Below are 27742 nucleotides of genomic sequence, written 5' to 3'. Positions count from 1 at the left end.
CTCACTAAATAGATTTAACTACAGCATTTAATGCGAACGCCTCATAGTCGTGACTGAATCTTCAGCTCCATCTGATATAAGCCCGAGGCAAACTGCTTGAAGTAGTAGCATATTTAATGTCATTCAAATGATCTACAGCCTCTGACTGAAGACAATGCTGCTTTGGTTTGTGGTGGGAATCACATCAGACTATGGACAGGTGGCAAAGCTGCGGAAGAGAGAGGAAATCCAAGATTTGTGAAGCTCCCACGGACGGTAATTTATATGTCACCTTGCATGTCAGTGAAGGCCATGCTGCCATGTGACATTCCGCTTGAGGATATAGCCGGTGTAATGTAGACGCCCCTATCGTTACACTAGCCGGCGGTGGAATGTCAATGCTAATATTCCTATCCGGAAACTGACTGAACCAGCGTTGGGCTTTTGTCAAAAGAGCAGCATGAGTTCAGACAGCCAGTCAGAGAGGCTGTGCTACATCTATATCATATCTATATCTATACACGCCAATATGTGAGAAAACGTCATTTCATTGGTTTTCTGTGTCTTGGGAGGTAAGTAGTCAAGTGACCAAATGTCACCAGTGAAATGTGGGAACAGAAAATTACTCGCTGCGCTTCTTTTGGAACATACACGTATAAAAATATGTATTTTTCTTTTTTTCCTTGCCAAAACGCAAATTCATACATATGATAGGTGCTATACATATATAAATATATATATATACAGTATATATATATACATATATATATACATAGATGCTATATATACACACACACACACACACACACACACACACACACACACACACACACACACACACACACACACACACACACACACACACACACACACATATATATACAGTATGTATATATAATATATATATATATATATATATTATATATACAGTATATATATATATATATATATATATATATATATACAGTATATATTATATATATATATATATATATATATATATATATATATGTATATATATATATATACATATACATATACATATACATATACATATACATATATATATACATATGATTAAAAAAAATATTGCCTCAAAATCTAGACTACTTCCTGGTTCATCTTGAGAGATGAGTCGCAGGTCTTCTTCACTGCTCTTTACTTGGATAGCTTTGACTTGAACTGAAAGTGATAAGTGCTTCACGCATAGGAGGTTTATGTCATTAATTAATTCATTAATTATTGTACCTAAACCATTAGTGCCTGCTCAGCTTAGTTCTGGTTCGTCGTCTAAGAGGCTCTGGAATCCAGTGCGAGTAGCGGCGTGGCAAATGCCGACATTGAACTGCACACATCTCAATCCCCGGCCAGCAGCGTTACGGCACTGACCACAGCACTGACCATGCCTGGAATGTGCTGAAGTTGTAAACGAAAGCTTCGACAGAGCAAACAAGGGGCTTTTATCCCCCGCGTCCTTTGACATGTGCAGCGGCCCTGTTCGGCCTCCTTTCTCACGGGGTCAAATGGCAACACACCCGCTCGCTCTCACCCTGCTCTCTTCAACACCCTGTCACCCACCAGTTAACCTTGTATTTCAAACCCTATAGGGGGCCACATTAGCACACCTGTTACTACTTCCTTCCTTCCGAGCGTAGCAGCATTGTATGTTGCCGCCACATACACAGTGGGAGGCCCGGTACATACTGCATAGCTGCGAGTTATGCCGGCCTATAGGGGAGCTATGCCGAGACTGCAAATGATGAACTTATTGATGGGGTCAATAATCACTTATAGGGGTCATGACCCCTGGAGTTTCTTTTTTATACTCTTCATTTTGACAGCTTGCGTGGAAATGGGTGTAGTGCACAGTAGGCTCAGTAGGAATAACAAGCATATGGTATTCTCACATGCATTATGTCCATGCTGAGAGGACAGCTGCTGTCATCCATGGTATGCCTCTGTCGCTGCACGGCATGCCGAGGAGCTGTGAAGACCCGGGGGTAATCCCCCTGCAGCAGATAGCAGATGGCCATCAAACGCATGGAGGCCTACTGAACATTACTGTAAATCCAGACTTTAATTGGAGTACAGACAGAGCCATCAATGTGTGTGTTTAGCTGACGACGGTCTTAAATGTTTCACCACAGCTAGTGTCCTCTAGAGAGAGAGTGGCATCAGCGGAGGACCAAAATGCGAGACTCATTAGCCAATGAACAGCCAGGAAGGGGTCTCGCGCTACTTTTGCATGCTAAAATAAAGCTGATAATGTACAATTTGATTCAAGAAAAAAAAATTATTGTTGTACTTTCAGAGTACAACACAAACTGTCAAACTTTTGCTGCAACTCGACAGTGCTGCTTAATCCAGGACTTTACTTCCTGGAACTCTTGAGAGTAAAAAACTGGTCCATTGGAGTGAATGGAGATGTCGGGACTCTTCTATCTATACGGCTCTGACCACAGCCATTTTCTCTTAAAGGAACAGTTCACAATTTTTTTTTTAATTCGGTCATCATCTACTGTACCCACGCCAGTTGGAAAAACAGGTGAAGTTTGTCCATATAACACACAGGGAGGTTGCCAGCAGCCAGTCTCACTGTCTCAGGAGCACATTCATACCTGGAAGCTGCCCAGTACAACCACAGTCTGACCTGCTGGCCACTGGAGCAGTAGGGGTTAAGGGCCTTGCTCAAGGGCACCTCAGTGGTGGTAATGAGGGAGGGGCCAGCACTGCCTTTTCACTTTTCCCCCGCCCAGATTTATCCTGCCGGTCCCGGGGATTGAACCGACGACTTTCCGGTCACAAGCTCGCTTCTCTAACCGTTGGGCTACTACCACTGCCCTTTTTGACAGAAAACATGCAGTCCAATATTAATATAATAATAATAATATAATAATAATAATAATAACATGCAGTCCAATATTTCCCGGCTTGGTGAGCAGAATCTCATCTCATAACACTGTTGGAAAAACACACGTTTATTGGTTAGGCCTTTGATCAGAACGTTCCCTGCACACAGCAAAAATGGAAGAACGGCAACATGTGGACATTGAGAGCAAACGCTACCAACAGAACTTGAGCTATTTCTCATATTCGGGGTACTAAAATAACATGGTCTACGATCTAAATTTGTCCCCAACAATCCAAATTCCTTGTATCTCAAATTGACCCATTTGGCCCTTTGCACTGACAGCACTGAAGTCTGAGAAGACAAGTTACAGCCAAGTGATACAAGGAATATTCCATCCAGCATGTGAGACCATATTCATTACACCAATCGAGTCCTTTGAAAGGCACTGGTGTCTGGAAAGTGGCTGCTTATGTACTACAAGTCAAGCCAAAGGCCAGAGACCCGCTCGTAAAACCCTGAAGAAACCAAACATGACGATATGAAGGCCTGTTATGATCGCTATACAGTTGAAAAGGAAACAGACTATCAGAGTCAGTTCAACATTCAGATACAAAATAGTATGAATGTATCTTGCGGTATGCGTTATTATGGAATCAATCAAAAGAATGGGCGGGGCGAGCACTACGATGAATCGGAAAGCTCAGCAACTAAGACATCACATTTTGAGAGGAAACGTGGTTTCCTTATCGTTGACCTTATTTCACCGTTCGACTCCTCTGGAAAAAGCAGACACCTAGCCAAGCAGTCACATGGGTTCACTTGGTGAAAGAAACTCAAAACCAACACCTTCTGCGTCCAAGAACATGTGATGCGAGAACCCACACACACTTAGGCAAAGGAAGACCGCTGCTCAATCTTTACACGGAAATGCATATTAGCACATATCATATAGTGCTGAAGCCTACGGGAAATTGTGTTTTTCTGCCATCTACTGCGTGTTTGTTGATAAAAGTATGATTTTCAGTGGAGAATTTAGAGAAGATTAAAGTCAAATAATAATAAGCAGAAAAACATTTAAGACTCAAATAATGCAACGTGCAAACAAAACCCACTTGCACAATGGAGAGTATAAACACCACCTATTGATCCCCATTCATCTTGAAATCTGCATGGGCCTTGTTTACGGCTCCATTGTAGAGAGCCATCCTGTTACATCACACCTGGTGGTCCACTGCTGACAGGATCTAATATGAACAGGAGGCTACCACCGATCTCCACGTCTTCCAGGGTGTCCAGGCAGGGATGGGCTTCGCCTGGGGCCTGGCTGTCTCCATAGTCCCGCCCGTCTGATTTGTTGGGCAACATGGATTAGCGGGCAGAGAAATGGTCGAGTATGAGCATCCACAGCATCACAGTATCTTGCAACACCTGCCATGAAGACACGGGCTAAAAATACAACTTTTTCCTCATGGGAGGAGGCATAGTGGGGAGTGAGACGGTTGAAATCGCCCGCAGCGGCCAGAGGACCTTTGCACCTGACATGTGCGCTGGATGAGACCTTCACCTGGCGAAGGTGAAGACCTGGGGCTTATTGTGATGCTCGTGTGAAATATATCCCCTGTGGTGGGAACAGTGTGGTAACCGAGTGGGACACCACATGCAGCATATGCCCCATACCGCTGTAAGCACACATGCACATACACTAAGCTGCCACATACAGGTTTGAAAACACAGGTGAGAAGCCATAAATCTACCAATCCAAAATTTGACCTAAGCTGAATTACATGTCCACGTTTATTATTAGAACAAAGGTGGTTGTATTAAAAAAACATCTCTGCCTTTCATTTCGTCGGCATTGACTGTGGTCAACTAATACTTTTTTTGTGCCAAGACAACAAACAATTTGAAATTGACTTCTTTCTTCTAATTGATAACTGCTCTTTATGAAAGAATAGCCAAATAATTCACTATTGCTGAATGCTGAACTAACTTAGCTGAGCAGCAATGTAGCCTTTCACCGGAGTCCGATGAGACTAGCCAACCATTACTGAAAAGCATTCTCTATTTTCACCATGCTAAAGTTAAAGATGATGCAAAATTAAGCCATCTCAAGCCAGGAAGGAGAAACATAAATCTATAGATATCTATAGACCAGAGAAGAGATTTAAAAATAAGACTAAAAAGGTAAACAATCGAGCAAAGCTATTGGAAACGTGTAAGTTAAACCCCTTCAACCAGACAGGACACTTGTCATATTCTGAGATAGGCTACTGTACATGCAGGACTCCACAACCCATGCAACACCAGAGGGCAGGTGGCAGTTTACCTTGCAAAGTCAATATTTCCACAGAATTTAGGAAACTTCTGGGGGGTAAAAATCAAGTCTTCCGTCAAGCCTTTTTACCGTGGACGTAATTCTGCCCTTCTGGCAGCCAGTGCGGGCTGCAGGACAGCTGTTGCTGACGCAGTGGTGTCTAGTGAAACCTGAGAGTTGCTCCAGGTAGGAGCGACGCACCCGGACCTTCTGACACTTCAACTGCGAAACAGGTTCTCACACAGCTGGTCGCTCCTCCATGCACTTCTGTCGGCGTCTCTCGGTCAACACCTAAACGGAACAGAGGTGTGTCGTGAGGAATGACAGTGCCTGCTGCCACCGTGGATCAGTACTGCGCACAGTTTATCAGTGCGTGTTCCTGTTCAGTTGCAGTTACATGAAAATATGAGACTGCTAGATGTGGGATGGTAGCCTACAAAATAAAAATAAATCTATTGCCTTTTTTCTTCACCTTCAGGTGAAGGAAATGCATCTGAAAGATCGGAATTTACTGCACCCTCGCTTATTGTACATGCACTTAATTAAATGATTTATCATTTTCCTAATGTATCCACACACATTTTTGTTGTTGAACTTTGCAACTTGTAGGACCTGCATTTGAATAGGAAGATTTGCACATAAACCGTACATTTAGCAACATGTAGTTGTATATTGTTATTGTATGATTATTGTATATTTGTGAATGTCAAAACAATTGTATGCTAACAGCACAAAAACATTTGTGCACATAAAAATAGACAGTCAGCACAATTTTACAAGTAGCAATTTTTTGGCAGATAGGCCTATTTGGTGCTTCCACATCATGAGCCAATAGGGATGCAGGATTTTATATACAGTAATCTCTACCCATGACGAGTGATGTGGTTTGAGCAGAGTGCATGGTTGCCAGTTGTTCTTATTACAAGCAGAATGTTTTCAGAGAAGGAGGGAAATTAAATGGAAAATGGGAGGAAGAGTGACTGACAGCCAATGATGTTAGTTCCTGAGGGATTCCAGATTCAGTTTTTCAATTTATATGAACAATTTGGTGGGTCATAAACAATTATATGCTTTAAGTCTAGCATAACTATATATATATATATATGTGTGTGTGTGTGTGTGTGTGTGTGTGTGTGTGTGTGTGTGTGTGTGTGTGTGTGTGTGTGTGTGTGTGTGTGTGTGTGTGTGTGCGCGTGCGTGCGTGTGTGTGTGTGTGCGCGTGTGTAATGTATGTATGTATGATGTATGTATGTATGTATGTATGTATGTATGTATGTATGTATGTTGCTGAGCGGCGGACACACAGCCACCAGAGGGCAGCATGGTAGCCTTCAATTCCCCTGAAAGTCGCATCTTTTGTTGATGGACACCCATTCTCCTAGCCCTTCTCAGGACGTAACGTGATACACCTGCGTCCTGAGAAGGTTCTACCATTCTCCCTAATCCAATAGCTCAAAGCAAAAGATTTGTGGACACAATATGACTTTTTTTGGGATCATGTCTATGTTCCCCGGGTTCTATATTCCCCGTTTTTCACTAACCCTAAACCTAACCTCCCCCAGACCCTAACCCAAAACCTAACCTCTCCCACCCCCCACGCCTAAACCTAACCTCCCCCAGACCCTAACCCAAAACCTAACCTCTCCCAGGGAACATAAGGGTTCTATGTTCCCCGGTCCCACAAAAACGGGGAACATAGGACCCGGGGAACATAGGGATGACCCCCTTTTTTTTACACCTCCATACACCTGAACACATTAACAGGAGACGGCTATATTAACTTTCTCTCAGTGCTTTCAATTGTTCATTTGCCCTTCATTTTGTTAACATGTACTTTACTCAGACAGCACACAGAATGCCACTCACTCACTTGCCATAGATGTCCTCTCTGCGGGTTGCTCTGCATGCTTTGCAGTGGATTGCTGGAAAGCAGTCTGAACGTTTGTTGTGTTTTTGTTGGCCACGTGACGTCAACAGCCAATCACATTTCCGCACCGATTAGGCTAATAATAATACATGGCTCTGGGCTCAATTAATGTTAGCTTCCGGTCACAATATGCAAAAATAGTTGAGAATAATTAACTCATATTCGGCTTTTCAAATTCCCACTTCTCAACAACTTTTATACTACAGGGGCTTCGAGAATAGTTGAATCCATCGACCATCGTGGAGGTTCATTGTAAGTATAAGCTCTGTTTTGTTTTGTTTTGTTTAGTTTAGTTTATGCTAGTTTATAGTTGTGCATCGCGCGGCTATGTTTAGTTTTGATTGATGCTATGCTAACGCTAGTTTACATGCCGTAATTACTTATAATGTTAGTGATTGCTAGCTATAGATAGCTATGCCTATGTTGATGTTGACACATGACGCACGCACGTTTGTTATGAAAGGCAAGAATAATGATAACTCTGCGAAAATGCATGTTTTACCTGTTATACAACTTTGTAGCTTGAGGGAACCGCTACATAGATCAATCTGGGTCTTGCACCACCGTCAACATCAGAGCGACCCATAGGCCTAATGGTGAAACGAAACTATTCATTCATTGGATAATTTTTTAACAGTGGTAGCCTATGGATTTTGTGTAGTTTAAAAACCATTTTGAAGGAAAATATAGTTATAATTACTGGATGGTGTGCGGGAATTCTTTATCTTCTGCTGAAGGAAAATATAGAAATTTAAAGCTTGAAACTGGTCATTTCTATTTGAAATAAGAAAGAGGGCATATACATCTGGATACAGTAAAACCTTATATGGTACCCTTCAATTCTACCCTATTTTTACAGTCAATGATTCTACCACACACTCCTTTGCCTATGGAAAAATAACAAAAAATACCAGTATCAACATTCGCCTGCAAAGCTTTGACTCTAAGAAAGTTGTGTTGTGATGATGTCCATCTGACATCCTCCACAGCAGCCCTCTTAAAATTGGCCTACAAAGCATACAGGAGGCCTGGCCGTGCACCGCTCATCAAATCATGCTCAACATGGTTGCCAAGTACAACAAGCCAAGGCCTATGATTATCTTTATTGATTTTAGTCCAGCTTTTAAATACAATACAAATTCATACACTTTTGCAGCGAATTCTCGAGTTCGGTCTGAATGGAGGCCTCATACACTGTGACTGGATTAAGGATTAAATACCAGACACTTGCATATTTTACCAGCATTTGGCTGGTGGATGGTGCATTGGTGCACTGCTAATTTTGGACCTTGTCTCAATAACACAGGATTTACAGCACAGGTACACTCAATTAAAGCCAAAAGCACAATAACCTTCTAATTGTCCATATACTTATAGAACATTTTGTCAAAATAAAGGGTTTAGGGCCCTAAGGGATCATTTGGTCCCAGGCCCGGGCAAGATACATGGTGGCCCTGCGATGAGGCTTTGGGTTATGGGCCCCCTGAGCTCTCGGGCCCCTGGGCCTGGGTACGCCCGACATTCAGTAATACATACCCAGGGTGTCATCTGCGACTTTCAGGAGCTTGACAGACTATTGCAACTGTATTGTACTGAATTGGTTTGTGTCTGCCCTGCATCAGTACTGTGTATATTTTAATTGATATTTTTATTTAATTGATGTTTTACTGTGTCTGAGGTCAGCCTGAATACAAATTTCCAGCCTGATGGGGTAGACAGTAAAGTTCTTTTGTATTCTGTTCTAGATGAAGAAGCCATATCTCTGCCAATAGCAGTGTTTGAGGATCAGAGAGACCAGAGCTTGACCTCTCCTTCCTGGTACCCAAGAAGAGCATAAACACATGGATGATCTTGGACTGCATGCGAGGTATTCTATTGCAATGGCATTTATTATATATTATCTACAGTCTTTTCAAAGACACTGTTGTACTACAATTCATCCAGCTAACTGTTCAGGAAAATTAATTGTGTGTTTGAAAATGAATATAGAGCTGCTCAGCAACAACAGAAACTGCATTGTTGTCACATTTACAGTGCATTTTCAAGGCTTATAAAACACAAGCCAAATTCATCTTTTAATTGGTAGAACTTGCAACCATGTACTCTACTCAGACCACATCGCTTGGATAGATAAAAATTACACAAAATCCAGTGGGAACGCCCACAAAATGTTAAACGGCTGGCGCGTGAGTGGGGTAAAACCGCCCATATATCTCATGGGCTGACTCACCAAAAGACGGTGCTGCGGCTCTAAACTACATGTTTGGGGGTTCTAGAGCAGAACACAAGACGTCTGCTCAGATGTGCGTTTACTGCGGTGGTTAAATCCCCGATCATGTCCGCCTGGGCTGGGCTATCAGCTAAATTCTAACTTTGCTGAATGGATAGAACAGGGGAATTTACCCCACCCTGACCCCGCCCCCAGGCTAACCCAGCGTCTATTGTGGGCGTTCCTAGAGCCTGTATGGGCGTTCCCAGACATGCGGACTGTCTCTATTGGCTCGTCACATGGAAGTGTGAAAGTTCTGTCAAAATTCCATGTATGTTTCAGTACACGTAGAATTTGTAGACAGCATGTCGTGTAGATTTGAGTTGCGTGTATTTTTTTGAATTGTGTACAACTAAAATCCAAACTCAAACTCATTCAAAAACGGTGATATATGCAACAGAATAAATATTTATGAAAATCAGGTTATGGATTTGGTTATATCTTTGTAAATCCTTTTTCATAAGTAGCCTACAGTACGTGTGTGGAGTTGGGTCAGTCTAAAAATCAACCACTGCAGCACAGATAGGCGGTAAAAGGGACCAACATGTTTGATTGATAAAACAACCACTATGCTCAGTGAAAGGTGGAAGGGATGCATTGTGGTTCATACTAGAGTTTAATTGGGTGAGGAACCCTGTTGATGTGAAGGCTATATTTGGCTGAAAGGTGTGTAGCATGATTATACAAGGAAAATGATATCTGTGATTACAAACATTTCTGTTTCTTGGAAACGCAGCCTGCTGCAATAAGGATTGCACATAAAATCACAGAAGGTGCCTTAATCCATTCACACAACTCATCAGAAACTTAAAACTCGTTCTTAGATTCATGCTAACTTTGTTTACAACGTTGTTTGCACCGCAATGGGATTCTTAAAAGACTCTTGGCCAGACATAAATATAATCTTTTCAGTGATAACTGTAAGTCTGCAGTATGAAACATGGCGTACTAGCAAAGAAAACAACTTATTTATAAGAGGATGACTTTCCAACTAACGGATGCCACCTCCACTCAACCTCATCTGCCCTGTTTCCATTTACTGCCTCCAGGTCCTCTGTTCATTTAGATAAAACAGCTGAACAGAAACCTATTAATCCTAGGCTCTCGTGCTCCACAATGACAATGTTGCAATACTCACTGACACAAAATGAACAGATTATTGTAAAGGGTTTATTGGAAGGGTAGTTAGACTGATGATGAGCACAGTGGCACAACCTCGTGTGACTGTTAGACATCAGGGATATGTACTTGCAAGTTGCACAAATGGTCTATCTATGATATTTTAACTGATGAATAAATAATCTAGTCATGTATTGTGCACTTTACTTTTCAAAGAAGAATAGAAGAGTAGGTTACTACAGTAGAGCTTAGTCTGAGGTTACTACAGTACATTATGCTGTATACAACAGATTTAGTTTGTTTTATAAATTGCTAACTGTTAAATATTGATCTCAGTTCTTCTGTGGTGAACTAGTGCCACCCTCTGGTAAATAAAGAGAGGTGCACTACACAGGATTCGCATTGAAGCCTACAGGCCTTAGTACTCGTCCTTCATGGAAGCCTACAGGCCTTAGTACTCTTCCTTCATGGCTGTAAGGGGTACTGGGTGTTAAGGCCTGTAGTAGGCTACCTGCCAAACGTTGCTAGAGAAAGCATTACTTAAATGGTACAGCCATACAGTAGTTGTCTAGGAATAACGAAAAACTTAATAAGATAAACTCCTTTAAAGTAACCTTACATTTCCCACATTACATTGATGGTACATTAAAAGTACCGTAATGCTCAACAAAGAGTACATTTGTTTAAAGAGAGTGAGCAAGTGCACAGCTCAAATGTGTGTGTGTGTGTGTGTGTGTGTGTGTGTGTGTGTGTGTGTGTGCGTGCGTGCGTGCGTGCGTGCGTGCGTGCGTGCGTGCGTGCGTGCGTGCGTGCGTGCGTGTGTGTGAGAGAGATCATCCACTTCATAATCTTCATTTTGAGGTTAGAGGACACATTCTTCGGTTGGCAGATTGATGACATTGGTTTTAGTCGCAAGCCAACATCCTGTCTCATCTCATCATCTTCTCAATTTACTTTTGGACCGGATTTTTTTTTTTTTTTTTACAAACTTGGTATTGATGAAATGTTATCATGAGCTTGAACACTGTTAATGACAATAAACTTGAATTGAATAGAATAGAATAGTACTGTATTGTGCTCCCTTAGCATACCTCTCTCCATTTGAAAGGCAGTACAACAAGGCAACAATAAAACCCTGTAACAAGATGAACCATGCCAGTAATGTCATGTCATTAGATTGTTAATAATACAGTTCTGGTGTTTCAGGTTTCAGCTATAGTATCAGTACCTATTGAGTGATTAGTCGGTTGAAAGATCCAGGTACCTGGAAGGAGCCTAAGACCATTTCCAGGTAGAGTCGGCCGGGGCCCTATGCCAACATGCTCCGGGAACACGGCAAAGACCGCATAGTGTGTATGCCAAATAGAGGGACGAGCAGAGAAGTGGACCGAACTAGCCTCCTGCAGAGGGCAGCAGTCAACAGGAAAGGAGTGTTATAATAAGCCCCATTTTACACTTGACTCAAAGGGAGAGCGAGAGGCTGAATAAGAGAAAAACATTATGCAGTTGTGTTTTGTTTTTTTTGGATCAGAGAGAATAATTTAATTTGTGAGAATAATGAATAAACTAGAAAAGTGAACAGATTGGCATTCACACATACAGTAAAACATCCAGTCTTACACTTGTATGGTGGTCTTTCACTTTGGATCAAATGTGTAGCCTTTGTCTTCTGAACAACAATCCTGATGATGTTCATGAAGATCAGAAGGTTTGTCTGCACATCACATCACTTTCTTGTGCTCTCACACACACTCGCACTCCACTGTGACCTGACTGCGTGCAGTCTGAGCCCAAACTGATGTTGTGCAGTCCTGCAGCAGGTTCAGTCCTGCAGCAGGTTCAAGGTGGAAGAGAAGAAGATCCAGTTTGCTATCAGTTTGATATCAGTGCTTGCCGTCTAATTTTTATATCGTGTTACTTCCTGCATTTTAGACACAAAATGGCTGCCTTGGATGTAATGTGAAATAGGCTAATAGGCCTACAATATTCTCCTGTTAGTCAAGAGTCAAGGTAGCCCTACTGCATGCTGAACCCAGCACTTGTCTGGCGGGCAAGTACTTCTAGCTGGAAGAGGATATGAAGTTAACTTGAGCTTTGCCTTGACACTGGGACTAATTGCATGCCATCCTAGCCTACCATGTTTTCTCATCTTCTGACGCATATTTACAAAAAGCATGAGTCTTAAATTGACTGCTGGTTAGTAACCTGGTTTCATAATTTTTTCTCTGAATTTTTTCCCATTTTCTCCCCAATTGTGCTTGGCCAATTTCCCCCTGCTGCCGCGGTTGCTGCTCCACCCTCTGCGGATCTGGGGAGAGCCGTAGACTAGCACCATGCTTCCTCCGATACATGCGCAGTTGCCAGCAGCTTCTTTTCACCTGACAGCGGGGAGCTTCACCGGCAGGACGTAGCGCGTGGGAGGATCACGCTACTCCCACCAGTTCCCTTCCGTTCCGCCCCGACTGACAAGAGGAGGCGCTAGTGCAGGACACTTGATCCGGCTACTCACCCGCAGACACAGCCAATCCCGACCAAGCCGGAGGTAACACGGGGGCGCGAACCTGCGACCCTCGTGTTGATAGGCAGGGAATATACCGCTACACTACCCGGACGCCAGGTTTCATCAATTCTTAAAGTTTAATGAACAACATTGTTGCATCTCAAGATCTAGGCCGGAACTCAGCACCTGGTTGAGCTGAGTCGACACCTTTGTATTTGGCACCTTAATAATGTAACGTACATCTTTGGAAACACCGTAGAAATCATACTGAGTAGCACCAAACTGATGTAAAAATGTATGAGGATAGCATAGAGTCATTTAAGGAAAGAAATAAAATAAAATTCACAAAATGAATGTTTTCTGAACATATAGGATTGATTTTGCGTGAACTGACAGTTTAGCATCTTTTTAATTCAGATGTACATTTAACTATTGGCCAGTTCTAATTTCATGTGCACCCCATTCAGGTCAAGTCACAGTGAGTGAGCTACCATACGGGATGGAGCCAGCCAGCTCCATGGTTGGATGCAGGATCAGAAGCAAATCAGTTTGCCAACACAGGGGTTGAACCTGCTCCTCTGGTTGAAAGTCTGTTAACCGCTCAGTCACCCTGTCGGCTGCAACCTGAGCCCAAAGAAAGCAGGTACATAAATGAACCCTAGAAACGTATCCAGAGTGATTGACCCAACGATAACAGAGCTGTGAGGTTATAGTCAGAGATCCAAATGTGATGGGATTAGGAGCCCAAACCCCAAATGTTTTATCAAATATCATAGCTGTTTTGCTGTGCATACATGAAATGCCAACAACCCGCAAGTGAGCTATTGCCTTCAAGTTGAATAGGCTCAAATTATGCTGCTGGCTGAAGTTGATGTTTGGATTATCATATTCCTCAAATGTTCTGTTGATTGATTTGGTTTCCCTTTTCGGTAACCCTTCATTTTACTGGTCCCTGACAACATATGAACTAGTTGTAATTATACATGAACAACAAAGTAATTACACAGTAACTGTACCGATAGTTATACAATAACATGTTTGCGTTCATATGTAGTCACATGTTACCGGACCTGTCAAATGAAGCCATCTCTATTCACATGTAGTTCATATGTATTTGCATGGTGGTACCCGACCTGTAAATTGAAGTGAATCTATATTCAACTGTATACCGCGTAATAAAGGCAGGTCTTCCCAGTGGAGGAATGATCATGCGATATTCAACAACATGCTAAGAACAAAGTGGAAATCAAGTAAAGGGAAGGTAGACCGAAGGCATACCTACTCGTCCTAATGCCAGGTTTGAAAAGCACAAAATGGAGGCTAGCAATATGTATTTTACAGTATACAATCTATACACGCATAAGCTCATCATTGTGAGTGACCTTTGCATTGCTGAGTTTTGTCATAAAAGAGGAAAACATTTTCTTTCAATTAAAGGTATTGAGGAAAGTTCTAAAAAGTGCCAGCACACCACCATAATGGCATGTCTTCCACTCCGACCCGTAGGCTATTCATCGTCTACCTCCATTGTCCCTGCATGGATGTACGCTGCAGCAGCAGGATGCAGTGGCATAACCTTGCTTGCAAGATGGATAACCTCGCGAGATCAAAAGAGATTATCTCGACGTAATCCATCTTGTCATGCACAGGCAGTTAAGATGATTGGCCGAACCATGGCCGGCTCGACGAATCAGCGGCAGCCTTAGGCGGGCTTAGGCTCGTCTGGGCAAGTAGTGGGTACATGGTCTTTGTTGTTCTTTTCACTCGTCAACATGGCTGCCGCCGCGGAAGTGACAGGCAGTCTGAATGAAATTGAATGTAACGTTCCCAATTCTATGTATTCAATTAAAAAAAACGACCCTCAACATTTGGGAAGGCTAAGCCACACAACTAGTTTGTTATAATCTAACGTCATGTTTCGAAGTCGACTTTACGACGAAGAGGACGGTGAGGACTCAATCAATGATAGACAGGCACCTTCCTCCGGTCGCAAACGTGACGTCAGAGGCATGGCGCTCTGATTGGTTGAAGTTAACACGCACCAGCGGTGATAGACAGATGGGTCATCCAATCACCTGCCAAGTAGCTTGGAAAAAGTGCCCGCCTCCGTCAGCGGGTCGGGTTACTGCATTCCCAGATTGACTGGTTTAGTGAAACGTAATGTGGAGCTAAACCGTCCATCTGGCAGAGTCAGGTTAGCAGTGGCATCCCGGGGGGGCAGAACGTGGGCCACATAATGGTGTCATCATGCTTCATGAAGTGTGCATCTGTGTATGATGATGACGTTTTACGTTCTCATTATTGTTCTACTCTTGTTACCATGAGCAGAGGCGGTGAAAAGTGTTTCAGATGTACAGTGTTTATGTATGATATATTATGTATGATATATGTACAGAAGCAGTAACAAGACCAAAATAGAACCACGGTGTGGTTGTACAATAGCCTCCAAATCCCTAAGGACGTAGTCCACATATGTCGAGAGAAATTGCACCAACAAAGCACAAGCGGAAGAATAGGGGGATATCTTCTCTAACCTCACCATATTTCTTTGATTTCCGACATAGCAGTATATTTTTTTAACCGTTGAATTTGCCACAAAGTAGGTAAAGAAACAAAAATTATGCTAATTTCAGATGTTTGTCTATTTGTCTGTGTAGCTGACCAATGTAAGAGCTGAAATTATGAAACCCAAGTCTATCAGTTGTACGTTCTAAATGTCAGTGTCACATGGACGGCAAAAGTCCCAAGGCATCCTGCTTAGGCCTATTCACCTTATGTAGCCCCGCCCACCTGCTCAAACTACAGTAGTCTGACTCACCTGGTCAAACCTAGTTTGACTCACATATGAGTCAGACTAGGTTTATGAGTCACAAACACAATCGTAACTCCCAATCATTCAATCAATCAATCAATCAATCAATCAATCAATCACACTGCACCTATTACTTTTTAAACGTGCTGCTATGTTGATGTGTTGACAGCATACTAAATGTCATCAAACTGTCTCCAGACTCCTTTTCTTTGAGAGGGCAGAGGTTGTGTTCCACAGTGTGATAGAAATAGAATATAATGTCAGTGATGTCAGTGTTGTCTGTGTTGCCACTTCAGCAGCAGCCAATGACAACAGAGGCTTTGCCTGATGGGCTGTGCACACTGCACACCTACACATGTTTTTCCCACGTGTAGACGCCTGGTGTCGCTGCTGCCCAGTCATTTTGTATTGGATACGTCGCTAGGTATCCCAGCATGCCAATCAAGCTGGAACACCAAGCAACCAGCGGGCGACAGCAGGAGAAAAACGTTGCTGTAGTCTGCACGGGCCGTGCACACATTATGCGCCTGCTGGTCGCTTGGTGCTGCAGCTTGATTGGCTGTCTTGCTGTATGAGAAGAGGGGCCAAAATCAAAATAGACCAATGTGCAAAACGGAAAGACAGCAAGGCAGCCAACCAAGCTGCAGCAGCGGGGCAGGAACAGACAGGGCGAAGGCGAGTCCAAGTGAATGTGTCGTTTGCAGTGGGCAGGCACCCTGAATGGGCAGCAGCGTCAGCAAGCGTCTATATCTGATATAGTCTATGTTTTCTGTTGTTGTTTTCTACCGAAAATGAATCTCAGACATCATCTTTAATTGAGTCAATATGAAGACAGAAGCAGGGCTCTGTCCTGGGTGTTGTATGTGTATCAATTAGATGAGACAGCTGAATGTATGCTTACAGTATGTATCCCTCATGGAGAGGGGACGAGAGAGAAGAGAGAGAGAGAGTATCTAATGAGGGTGGGGGGGGGAATCGATACACCATAGTATCGCGATATTTTGCCTGACGATATTGTATCGATATTTGGACGCCAAGTATCGATATTTTATTTTTATTTTTATTTTATTTTTGTGTGTGTGTGCAGGCCATGCCATGCCAGGCCACCGGGCATCTGCCCGAAGCACCCGATGGTGAGGTCAAGGAAAAGGTAGGAAAAGGAGTTAGGAGTGACAATATATCGAAATATCGCAATATTCAATATATCGCAATACTAGCATAGCGCAATACTATCGTATCGTGACTCAAGTATCGTTTTAGTATCGTATCGTGGGCATCTGGTGATTACCACCCCTAGTATCTAACAGTAAGCCAAGGGAATTAACAGAACTTTACTTTGATTTGGATAAAGCAGTGTGCAGTGAGTAAACTCTTTTCACAGTGTGGAACAGATGGTCAGTCAGGCTTCACATACTTAACGGGTATTTTCCAAAAAGAGATGCTTAAACTCATGAATGTGATGTAGAGTGCTTTCTTCAGTTGACAGTGATGTGAATCAACTCACGTTCCAAAACCCAAACCCACAAACCAGCTATTGGTGTGTGCAACAATGTTTGACTCTGTCACCGCTCCAGCGACAAGGACAGTAGTGGTCAGTAGATACAGAACAGCCACTGCTGGTGTCAGTGACCAAAGATGGCTGTCAAAGCTGAAATGACCCATCAAATGTTTGCCACGCAGCATCATTATACTACAATACTAAGCTTCTCCACGGAAATACTCCAGAGCAGAGCAAAGAAGGGCTGACAGAGGCAAAATATCAAACATTAGTGATTCTACAGGACAATGGAGTGGAAGCGCTGCTGGGTCCTTGTAGTGATCACTTACAGGTGCTCTTTGGATATGTCGGGTGTTGTGCTGTGCTTATTTCATTTTGTGAAGAGAATAATAATAAATAATAATATATAGCGCTTTTCAATAACTCAAAGTCGCTTTACAGAATACAAGGGTCAAACATAAAACATAACAGAGCCAGACATAAAACACAGACAAACAACAAAAGGAAAGGAAGGGGGGGGGGGGGGGGGTGGCCAGAATCCTTGCATGAGTGGTATCTTGGTAAAATGTAAAAAATGCAGGTTGACTTCAAACAGAATCCAAGGCACACTGTGAGTTGGTGGAATTAAAATGCCTTTATTCCAACATGGCAACAAAAAAAAAAGATGTAAAATGAGCAACGCGTTGCGACCATACTGTAGGTCTTCATCAGGGTCAGGCTCATCAGGGCTTACACACCTATATTCTGTTCCACTAATGAATAGAATGGGAGGATGGTTCTGGATCATTGTGCAAGCTGATTGGTCAAACATAAGGAAGTGATAAGAAAGGGGTAAGAGGAGGGAAGGGGGAGTGGAGACAAAGAACTTTTATGGAAAGAACTCACAGCTCCATATTGCCCCATTGCAACATCAGCGCCCAGCAGCCTCCGCCATTTTTTATTTTTGGAAGCGTGACAGCGCCAAAAGAACCTCGCACAGGCTCGCAGTGGTCAGCTGCGGTAGCGCGGGCCCCTATAATCAGCCTCTCTAAACAGTAACTCAACGGGAGAACACTCTAAATTTCGTGGATTCACATCTTTTCTGGGCGTACTGTAAATCTTGTTTGAAGTGGTGTAGTGCAGGGATGTAAAACAACAACCATATTGTGGAAACTAAGCAAAATTTTTCGTTTTCTTTGTTTAGTTTTTTCAAGATAAATAGCTAATGCGGCTGTCGTCCACTCCGTCAGAAGTGCGTTGCCGTGGTTTTAACCTCGGGTCCTTTGCATTTACTATTTATCTTGAAAAAACTAAAAGAAAAAAACGAAAATTTTTGCTTAGTTTCCACAATATGGTTGTTGTTTTACATCCCTGCACTACACCACTTCAATCAAGATTTGCAGTACGCCCAGAAAAGATGTGAATCCACGAAATTTAGAGTGTTCTCCCGTTGAGTTACTGTTTAGAGAGGCTGATTATAGGGGCCCGCGCTACCCCAGCTGACCACTGCGAGGCGCATTCTGTTTCCAAAAATGGCCGGAGTGTCCTCTCTTTCCTTCCATGCTCTTTGGTGGAGATGAGAGCAGGGGTAAACTCAAGTAATTAGAGATGACTATAATAATAATAATAACAATAATAATAATAATAATAATAATAATAATAATAATAATAATAATAACAAAAAATACGAAAACAGGATAGTCAATAATAATAATAACAATTACGAAAACAGGATAGTCAATATAGCCTAACTACCAAGGCAAGTGGGAGCTCATAGTTGTCCCATATGAACCAACTTTGACAATAATTCGTCACAACACACTGGACAAAAAGTCACCTTGACCCTCAGCAGCAACATACATTAAAATACATTTTGGAAGTTATTTTCAAGTATTATTTCACAGAAATGGAGAGAAATCTATCTCATCATTGAGGCCGGGGTATTTGGTTGCTTTCAGTTGTACAATCCAGAATGTCTCGCGTTGGGAGTAATCTTTTTAAGCGGTCGCCTCCTCTAATGTCTTTCTCTACAACTTCTACTGTAGCACCATGGCCCTGAGAGTGTTAGGATTGCCATGTCCTGCTTCCACATAATGTAGTGCCATAGCATAATCAACAGTTTTTACACGAATGGCATTTTTATGTTCTGCAACTCTGTCTTTTAATCTCCTTTTTGTTCGGCCGACATAAAAACAACCACAGGGGCACTCCAGTTTGTATACAACATATGTGGTGTTGCAATTGGCAAAGTGATTCTACATTTCCCTCAACACTAGAATTTAATTTGGGCAGCAACAGTGGATCTATGAGTTCTTAATTAGAGGGGGGGGGGGTACGACGCTCTTCTCTTGCAGCCCTTTGTGACTTTGACTCATAAGATACCGTACATGTGTTGTAACATAAAACTCTGGGCCCAGTTGCACAAAGCACCTTAGGTTCACATTTCCCTTAGAGTCAGAGTTAAGCCGGTGTCCATAAAATAGAATGAGCTACACAAAACACCCTTAAATTTTGTGCGTATGTTTTCCTTCAAATGTTTCACCTTATGGAGATTCCATTTTATGGACACCTTTAACTCTTGACTCTAAGGGAAATCTTAACCTAAGGTGCTTTGTGCAACTGGGCCCAGCTGGCCTATAGTGCAACTTGAAGGTTTCACCTAAACCCCCTTCAAGCTCCACTCCTGCTGCAATGTGCATGAGACCAAGGAAACACCGTCCTCATGGCAGCGTCAGACTGCTGGCCTGATGAGGATTAGAAGAAGGGTGTCTTGAGGTTCTCAGCTTGAGAAGGATCCCATCATCCATAGTAGACCCCTTCCACCGTGAACCCCTACCGCAGGGTCACTCCACATCATCTTCTTCAGCCAGACAACTGTGGCAGCTGTTGTCCTGGGAAAATGTCCAAGAGGGAGGAGAGGGAAAGAGATAGAGAGAGCAAGAAAGACAGAGAGAGAGACAAGGTCGAAAAGAGTCTTGTGCGCTGCACTGCTGGCAAGACGTCATAAGCCTTCAACATTCCCATAGAGAGAGCTGACCGTCAATAATTCCCCCGCTGTTTTCCGGAGCTGAATGGTTTCTCGACTGTGTGTAAAAGTTGGCGCCGAGTGTGTGACAGTGAGGGGGCCTGCAGGGAGGAGTGTGTGACAGTGAGGGGCCTGCAGGGAGGCCAGTGAAAGAGAAGTGACACAAGGGTGCACTGTTTATGACCCGCGCCCTCCACTGTTTTATGTGCCATGCCTCGACCTTTGTGCGACTACTCTCTGCTGCTCTCTCACAATGATTTCTCTTCATTAGACTGTCTCTCGCATGCAAGCATTGTCGGGCTCTTCCTTTTTTTTTTTTTTTTTTTTGCATTTTGTTAACAGGGAATATTCCCATACTGAGAAGAAAAGCAATTCCCATTCTGATAGTTTAGAGATATACAAAAAATGGACAATAATTGTATTTGTACATGTAGATGATGTAAAAAAAAACCACAATAATTATGTTGTTTTTTTAACACTAGAATGATATTGTCTTCTTATCCTCTGCTGACAACATATAACAAATACAAGCTATCCAAAATGAATTTTAGACAAATATATTTCAAATGTATTTCCGCATGGTTAAAAAAAAGTAGGAGAGTAGGAAAGTAGCACATAGGGTGATGACAGGTTTATGATGTGTGCATTGTAATACAAAAACAGTTATATTTGCCTAACCCTATAGTAGTAGCCTAGAAGGTTTATCCTTGCAGAAGTCACATTTGAGCTGTTAGGTCTTCACCACATGTCAAGTCACAAAACAAAGGGAAATCATCTCCAGACCAGTGAGAAACAGGATGGGACAGAGTAGAGTAGTCATCCAGACCAGTGTGCACTGTGCAGACAGGTTGCATTTCAAGACACCCTGACAGCTCTGCTCTGCTCTGCTCCGCAGCGCCCCGCTGTGGTTGCTCGGGAACGTGCAAGGAGAAGCTGTGCGCCCGGTGAGCGACTGCCACTGAAGAGACAACACCGCTGTCTGCACTCAGGTAAGAAAAACCCAGATATCTCTGATATTGGGACGATTCGAAGTCAGTGTGATTACGTGAAAGCACGAGTAGGGTGAACGGCTGAGATTAGATCAAAATGCTGCGCGTCGTAATTCTCCATCGGTATTCGTCATGTCACTTGTATTTTTTTTGCATGAGGTGGGGGAGAGGTTAGGCCTCTTTGCGTTACACGTTATAGAAATATTGTGTGCACATGAATGGAGGAGGGTGTTTTCTGCCATTATGTGGCAACAATCCTCCCAGATCCTTCGGCAATGCTTATATTTCACAGGTGTAGGAGGATATTACAATAAACAGACATGCGTCGGGGATTGATATTGTGCGCTCTTCATTTGTGCAACAATAAACAGTGTGCGTGTTTTTGTTGCAGACGCTAAAATGCTCCAGACGCTAAAAGGAGCCAGGCTGGCTGAACATGGCACTGCATGTGTGTGTTCACCATTCTCAGCACAAATAGCTCCATCATCCCTGGAACAGGTCCTGGTCGTGGTCTTTAATGGACATTGTGTCTACGCACACGTAACGAGACGTTAATCTCGTCAGAAGAATATGTCTAGTCTGTCTCGTTATTATGGGATCGGGGAGGAGGACAATAGTGATATTTGCTGGTGAATTCTCCGCTTTTTTTTGTGATGTGATTTCAGCGCACTGAGCGCAGTGTGTATATGTGGCTACAAACAGGACTCTGGTTCCAGCGTTGATTCCCACCCCTCCTCGCTCCCGTTATTCTGGATCTTTCGCGTCTTTCTTGCATCCGACGAGGGGCCTGGTGGCTGCAGGCGTTTCCAGCACAGCCTTGGCTCAGATTGGAGAGATTGCTTCTACGAAATTATATATCTGCTATAATGCAAGACAAACCTATATATTGCATTCATTTGCATGCGTGCATTTATACGAATATCCCCATGTTCATCGTCTTGCATCATTTCAAGAGCACATAGGGAATCCGAATGATGCGGCGGCGGCGCCTGTGCGCAAGTGCCAAGCCCATTTTTCATTTGATAAATAACGTTTTACCGGCGGAGACTATCATCCGTGGAGTCGCGTGCAATGCAGCTCCCCCACTGTGTCAGAGCAGGGAACGGCCATTGGACCATGTTGCCCATCATGATGACACATATGGGCGCTTAAATAATCCGTTTCAGGGTCGGTGCGTTAGGATGTAATGTGTGTAATTAAAAGGACGCGCGCATGGAAGCCCTTCGCCATGGCCCCTCTTCGACCTTTCCAAAATGAAAACAGTGGGGCGTAATAATTTGGTTGTATGCCACTATACTACCTGCTGGTTTTGGGCAGGTCTGGTGAAGTGGATGGTTTTGTTGGAATGGACCATCTCCAGACACACCTCTTTGCCACCCTAGTGTGAAGAAGGTTGCACAGACAGAAAGCCATCCTTGTGCGCCACGTTCTACAGACTTTTTCTTTTTTCCAACATGGGAGGAAAAGGACCTACATTTTCAAGGCTCATCATGGAGTAGCTATTCCAATCGACCACATCGTTTATTGAAGGGAATGAAATAAACTCAACATCATTTTGTAAAAATTGTAGTTTTGATAGACACAGATAGCTGCTGCTACACGTTTCTACAGAGCCTTCGGCATGAGTTGGAATGTATTTGGTATGTAGCCTATATGAGGTCTGAGGTGGGCTCCTCCCTAACAAAGAATGAACTAATTTAGTTCAGAGTTCATTTATCGACCAGTTGAAGGGCATGTGCACATAAACAATCTGGCCATATTCAAAACACACAGGTGTCATTCTGAATACAGTCTAGTTATATCCTGACAGATTTAATCGCAGCAGCTGCTAAATTATAAACTTTATAGCCCAAGTGAATTGTATTCAGTAATATAAATAAAGTTAATAATTATTATTTTCATGAGGCTATAAGCGATTACTCCAGTTTTGAAAAGACAAATCAATGCCCATTCAAAAGAGATAGTGCAGCAAAATAGATAGGTACTATAGAATCCTACCCGCTGTATGTATTTAGTGTGTATAGCTACCGTATGTGTATTCATTCATGTGCACAATAAGAGATGAGGGTGGTCTGTGTTGGATCTAAAATGCACTATATAAGATCTAGAACAGTGGTTCTCCAGGGGTTCTCGAACTTTTTCACGTCAACGAGGAGCCCTAAACTGACACAAATTATACCACAGACACCCATTTGATAAGATTTTGTCCCAGGGGCCCCCATCTGATAAGATTTGAGCTTTTGTGACGACCCTCCCTGTCTTGCACGAGGAGCATGTTGGGGTGGTTAGGCTGATTGGGTGTACCTGGCTGGGTCATTGAGCTTAAGAAGACGTTCAGACCATTCAGTCTCTCCTAGCCTGGTTAAACCCATCCGGACCCGTGAGCTCATCACATTCTATTTTGTTTTGTACAAAACACAATGTGAGTTCAGGAATGGATTCCTTTATATAAAAGGGAGTAAAGTGGGTCCTGTCTGCGTTTTTGGTCCGCAATTCTTGTCCCACATTGTGAGATTTGTGATGCTTTTGGTCAGTATGCATCATCAGTGATGGTCACTCGAGCAATTGTGATGTCACTGATGATGTCAAATGACATCTCGAGCACTCGATGATGTCATCAATCAGTGATGGTCACATCACCTATGATCACATCACCTATGCTGACGTCAACAGTGATGCGCACTTGGGCAATTGTGCACTGAGTGATGTCAGTCGAGCACTCCATGATGTGATCAGTGATCGTCACTCGAGCAATTGTGATGTCATCACCAGTGAGTGATGTCATCAGTGATGTGAAGTTGGGCAATTGTGCGCTGCACATGCCAATAGAGCAGGCGAGGCCACGCAGCAGCCGAGCTACGGACGAGCCCACACAGCGGGCGAGCTGCAGGGCGGGCGAGGCCGAGCAAGCCTGCACGGTGGGCGAGCCTAGGAATCGAGTGCGCATAGCGTGCGAGATTTCTAGTTAGATAAAACAACTTTATAGTTGTGTTGATTTGTTTAATGTAGTTTCTGTTTTTTACTGTTTCCTGTTTGACTCCCCTCATGTGTTACTTCCTTGACGTTGAGTCGGCACATGAGGGGAGTCATGCACCAAAGTAAAAGTTAAAACAATAATTTATGAACTAAAACTAAGGGGGAATAATTAGACAACACAAACTACATAAATAACAGAACAAAAGGTGCATCAGTGAGGAGGGAGAGAGACTGATGTTCTGAAGACTGGGCCCAGGTGCACCCAATCAGCCTAACGACCCCAACATCAGGCTGCTGCTGCAAGACGGGGCCAGGCGAGTGGGAGGGTTGTCAGTCACACGTTTAGATGTTTTATGACAGAAAGTGTATGAACCCCTTGACCAAAATATTCATACATTCTTCTTCATTGTGTTAGATGGTTGGAATTCTAATGAAAACAAATGATGAATTACCATTTTTGCTGGGGGCCCCTGGGGGTCCCTACTTCGAGAACCATTGATTTAGACGACCACGTCCTGATAGAGTTGTAATGTCAAAAGAAGCTGCTCAGATGTCTTCCTGATTATGTCGTCTTGTTAAGGAGAAGAAGAAATGCCACCACCGGCTTTTCAAACTACATTCTTGTACATAGTTAATTGGCACCATGCTGATGGAGGACGTTGGTTCATTGCACCAATAGACTTCATTACGTGTGTGTGTGTGTGTGTGTGTGTGTGTGTGTGTGTGTGTGTGTGTGTGTGTGTGTGTGTGTGTGTGTGTGTGTGTGTGTGTGTGTGTGTGTGTGTGTGTGTGTGTGTGTGTGTGTGTCTCGTGCGTGCGTGCGTGCGTGCGTGCCGGATCAGATCCTAGCTCCAGGCCTTGTGTACACATTGGAGCATGCAGCAGCTGTAGCGTCTGAGGCCGTTACTTTGCAGGCCGCACCATGACAACACAAGAAGAAGAATTCCTCATACTCTGAATTCCTGCACTCATGTATACTATTGAGTCGTGCTGTATTTTACTTTCCAATGTTCTGAGGGGGGGAGGGGGAAGGAACGGGTCTAGTAATAATTATGTGAGAAATAACTGTCGGCTACTTTACTGTATAAAGTCGCCACGTCTTCAAGCTGAAAGTCAGTTAGGGTGTGGCTGACAACATCCTGGAGTTATGAAAGCAAAGGTGGAAAATATTCCACCAATGTAAGCACTTGGCCCCACGGCCAGACAGACGACACACAACGATAACGTCAAATCCAGAGTGACGGAGGTGCATCAGAGCAGCTCTGAACTCTCAGCACAAGGACATTTAGCAAAACCTGCCGTGTCACCACCAACATACATTACTGAGTGACGCCTACTAGGGCTGTGAATCTTCACTGGCCTCACAAATTGATTCGATTACGATTCAGAGGGCTACGATTCGATTCGATTACGATTATCGATGCATCTCGATGCATCTTAAATCGATGCATCACTTTTTTTCCCCAATACATGATTTATTTTTTCTCACTTTCTTTTTTCTCACTGTGTGGCTACTTTTAAAATAAAAGTGCATTTGGAATTGCATTGTATTATGATCCATAATTAAAATAAATGCATGTACTTCCATTATATTTTATTATTATTATTATTATTATTAGAATTATTATTATTATTTTTAATAATCGATTTTTGACATTTGTGAATCGATGCAGAATCGTGCACGTCCGCATCGCGATGCATCTTATAATCGATTATTTTTTACACCCCTAACGCCTACGTTGTTAGGGGGACTGAGGAGGACGGGAGGCTGGGCGTGTACAGAGAGGGAGTGATGAAGAGGAGGCTGAGCGTGTACAGAGAGGCAGTGATGAAGAGGCTGGGCGTGTACAGAGAGGGAGTGATGAAGAGGAGGCTGGGCGTGTACAGAGAGGCAGTGATGAAGAGGCTGGGCGTGTACAGAGAGGGAGTGATGAAGAGGAGGCAGGGCGTGTACAGAGAGGCAGTGATGAAGAGGCTGGGCGTGTACAGAGAGGGAGTGATGAAGAGGAGGCTGAGCGTGTACAGAGAGGCAGTGATGAAGAGGCTGGGCGTGTACAGAGAGGGAGTGATGAAGAGGAGGCAGGGCGTGTACAGAGAGGCAGTGATGAAGAGGCTGGGCGTGTACAGAGAGGGAGTGATGAAGAGGAGGCTGAGCGTGTACAGAGAGGGAGTGATGAAGAGGCTGAGCGTGTACAGAGAGGGAGTGATGAAGAGGAGGCAGGGCGTGTACAGAGAGGGAGTGATGAAGAGGCTGGGCGTGTACAGAGAGGGAGTGATGAAGAGGAGGCAGGGCGTGTACAGAGAGGGAGTGATGAAGAGGAGGCAGGGCGTGTACAGAGAGGGAGTGATGAAGAGGAGGCAGGGCGTGTACAGAGAGGGAGTGATGAAGAGGAGGCAGGGCGTGTACAGAGAGGGAGTGATGAAGAGGAGGCAGGGTGTGTACAGAGAGGGAGTGATGAAGAGGAGGCTGGGCGTGTACAGAGAGGGAGTGATGAAGAGGAGGCAGGGCGTGTACAGAGAGGGAGTGATGAAGAGGAGGCAGGGCGTGTACAGAGAGGGAGTGATGAAGAGGAGGCAGGGCGTGTACAGAGAGGGAGTGATGAAGAGGAGGCTGGGCATGTACAGAGAGGGAGTGATGAAGAGGAGGCTGAGCGTGTACAGAGAGGGAGTGATGAAGAGGAGGCTGAGCGTGTACAGAGAGGGAGTGATGAAGAGGAGGCTGAGCGTGTACAGAGAGGCAGTGATGAAGAGGCTGGGCGTGTACAGAGAGGGAGTGATGAAGAGGAGGCAGGGCGTGTACAGAGAGGGAGTGATGAAGAGGAGGCTGGGCATGTACAGAGAGGGAGTGATGAAGAGGAGGCTGAGCGTGTACAGAGAGGGAGTGATGAAGAGGAGGCTGAGCGTGTACAGAGAGGGAGTGATGAAGAGGCTGGGCGTGTACAGAGAGGGAGTGATGAAGAGGAGGATGGGCGTGTACAGAGAGGGAGTGATGAAGAGGCTGGGCGTGTACAGAGAGAGAGTGATGAAGAGGAGGCTGGGCGTGTACAGAGAGGGAGTGATGAAGAGGAGGCTGGGCGTGTACAGAGAGGGAGTGATGAAGAGGAGGCTGGGCGTGTACAGAGAGGGAGTGATGAAGAGGAGGCTGGGCGTGTACAGAGAGGGAGTGATGAAGAGGAGGCTGAGCGTGTACAGAGAGGGAGTGATGAAGAGGAGGCTGGGCATGTACAGAGAGGGAGTGATGAAGAGGAGGCTGGGCGTGTACAGAGAGCGAGTGATGAAGAGGAGGCTGGGCGTGTACAGAGAGGGAGTGATGAAGAGGCTGGGCGTGTACAGAGAGGGAGTGATGAAGAGGCTGGGCATGTACAGAGAGGGAGTGATGAAGAGGCTGGGCGTGTACAGAGAGGGAGTGATGAAGAGGAGGCAGGGCATGTACAGAGAGGGAGTGATGAAGAGGCTGGGCGTGTACAGAGAGGGAGTGATGAAGAGGCTGAGCGTGTACAGAGA

The 27742-nt window shown here is 43.9% G+C and overlaps 1 protein-coding gene across 2 annotated transcripts in view; it reads left to right on the top strand.

Moving 5' to 3' along the window:
* Positions 1-21201: 21201 nt before the first annotated feature.
* LOC310774745 (uncharacterized protein) overlaps positions 21202-27742 on the top strand; it is a 33517-nt gene continuing 26976 nt past the window's right edge. For both annotated transcript variants that reach the window (XM_083634877.1, XM_083634876.1), the window contains exon 1: positions 21202-21262. The gene's annotated coding sequence lies outside the window, so the exon portion shown is untranslated. The remainder of the gene's footprint in view (positions 21263-27742) is intronic.

Source organism: Poromitra crassiceps (genome assembly GCF_964638095.1).
Source record: "Poromitra crassiceps genome assembly, chromosome: 4".
NCBI classification, from domain to species: Eukaryota; Metazoa; Chordata; class Actinopteri; order Beryciformes; family Melamphaidae; genus Poromitra; species Poromitra crassiceps.
The sequence above is the reverse complement of the archived record's forward strand: the minus strand, read 5'-3'. Positions and strand labels throughout refer to the sequence as shown.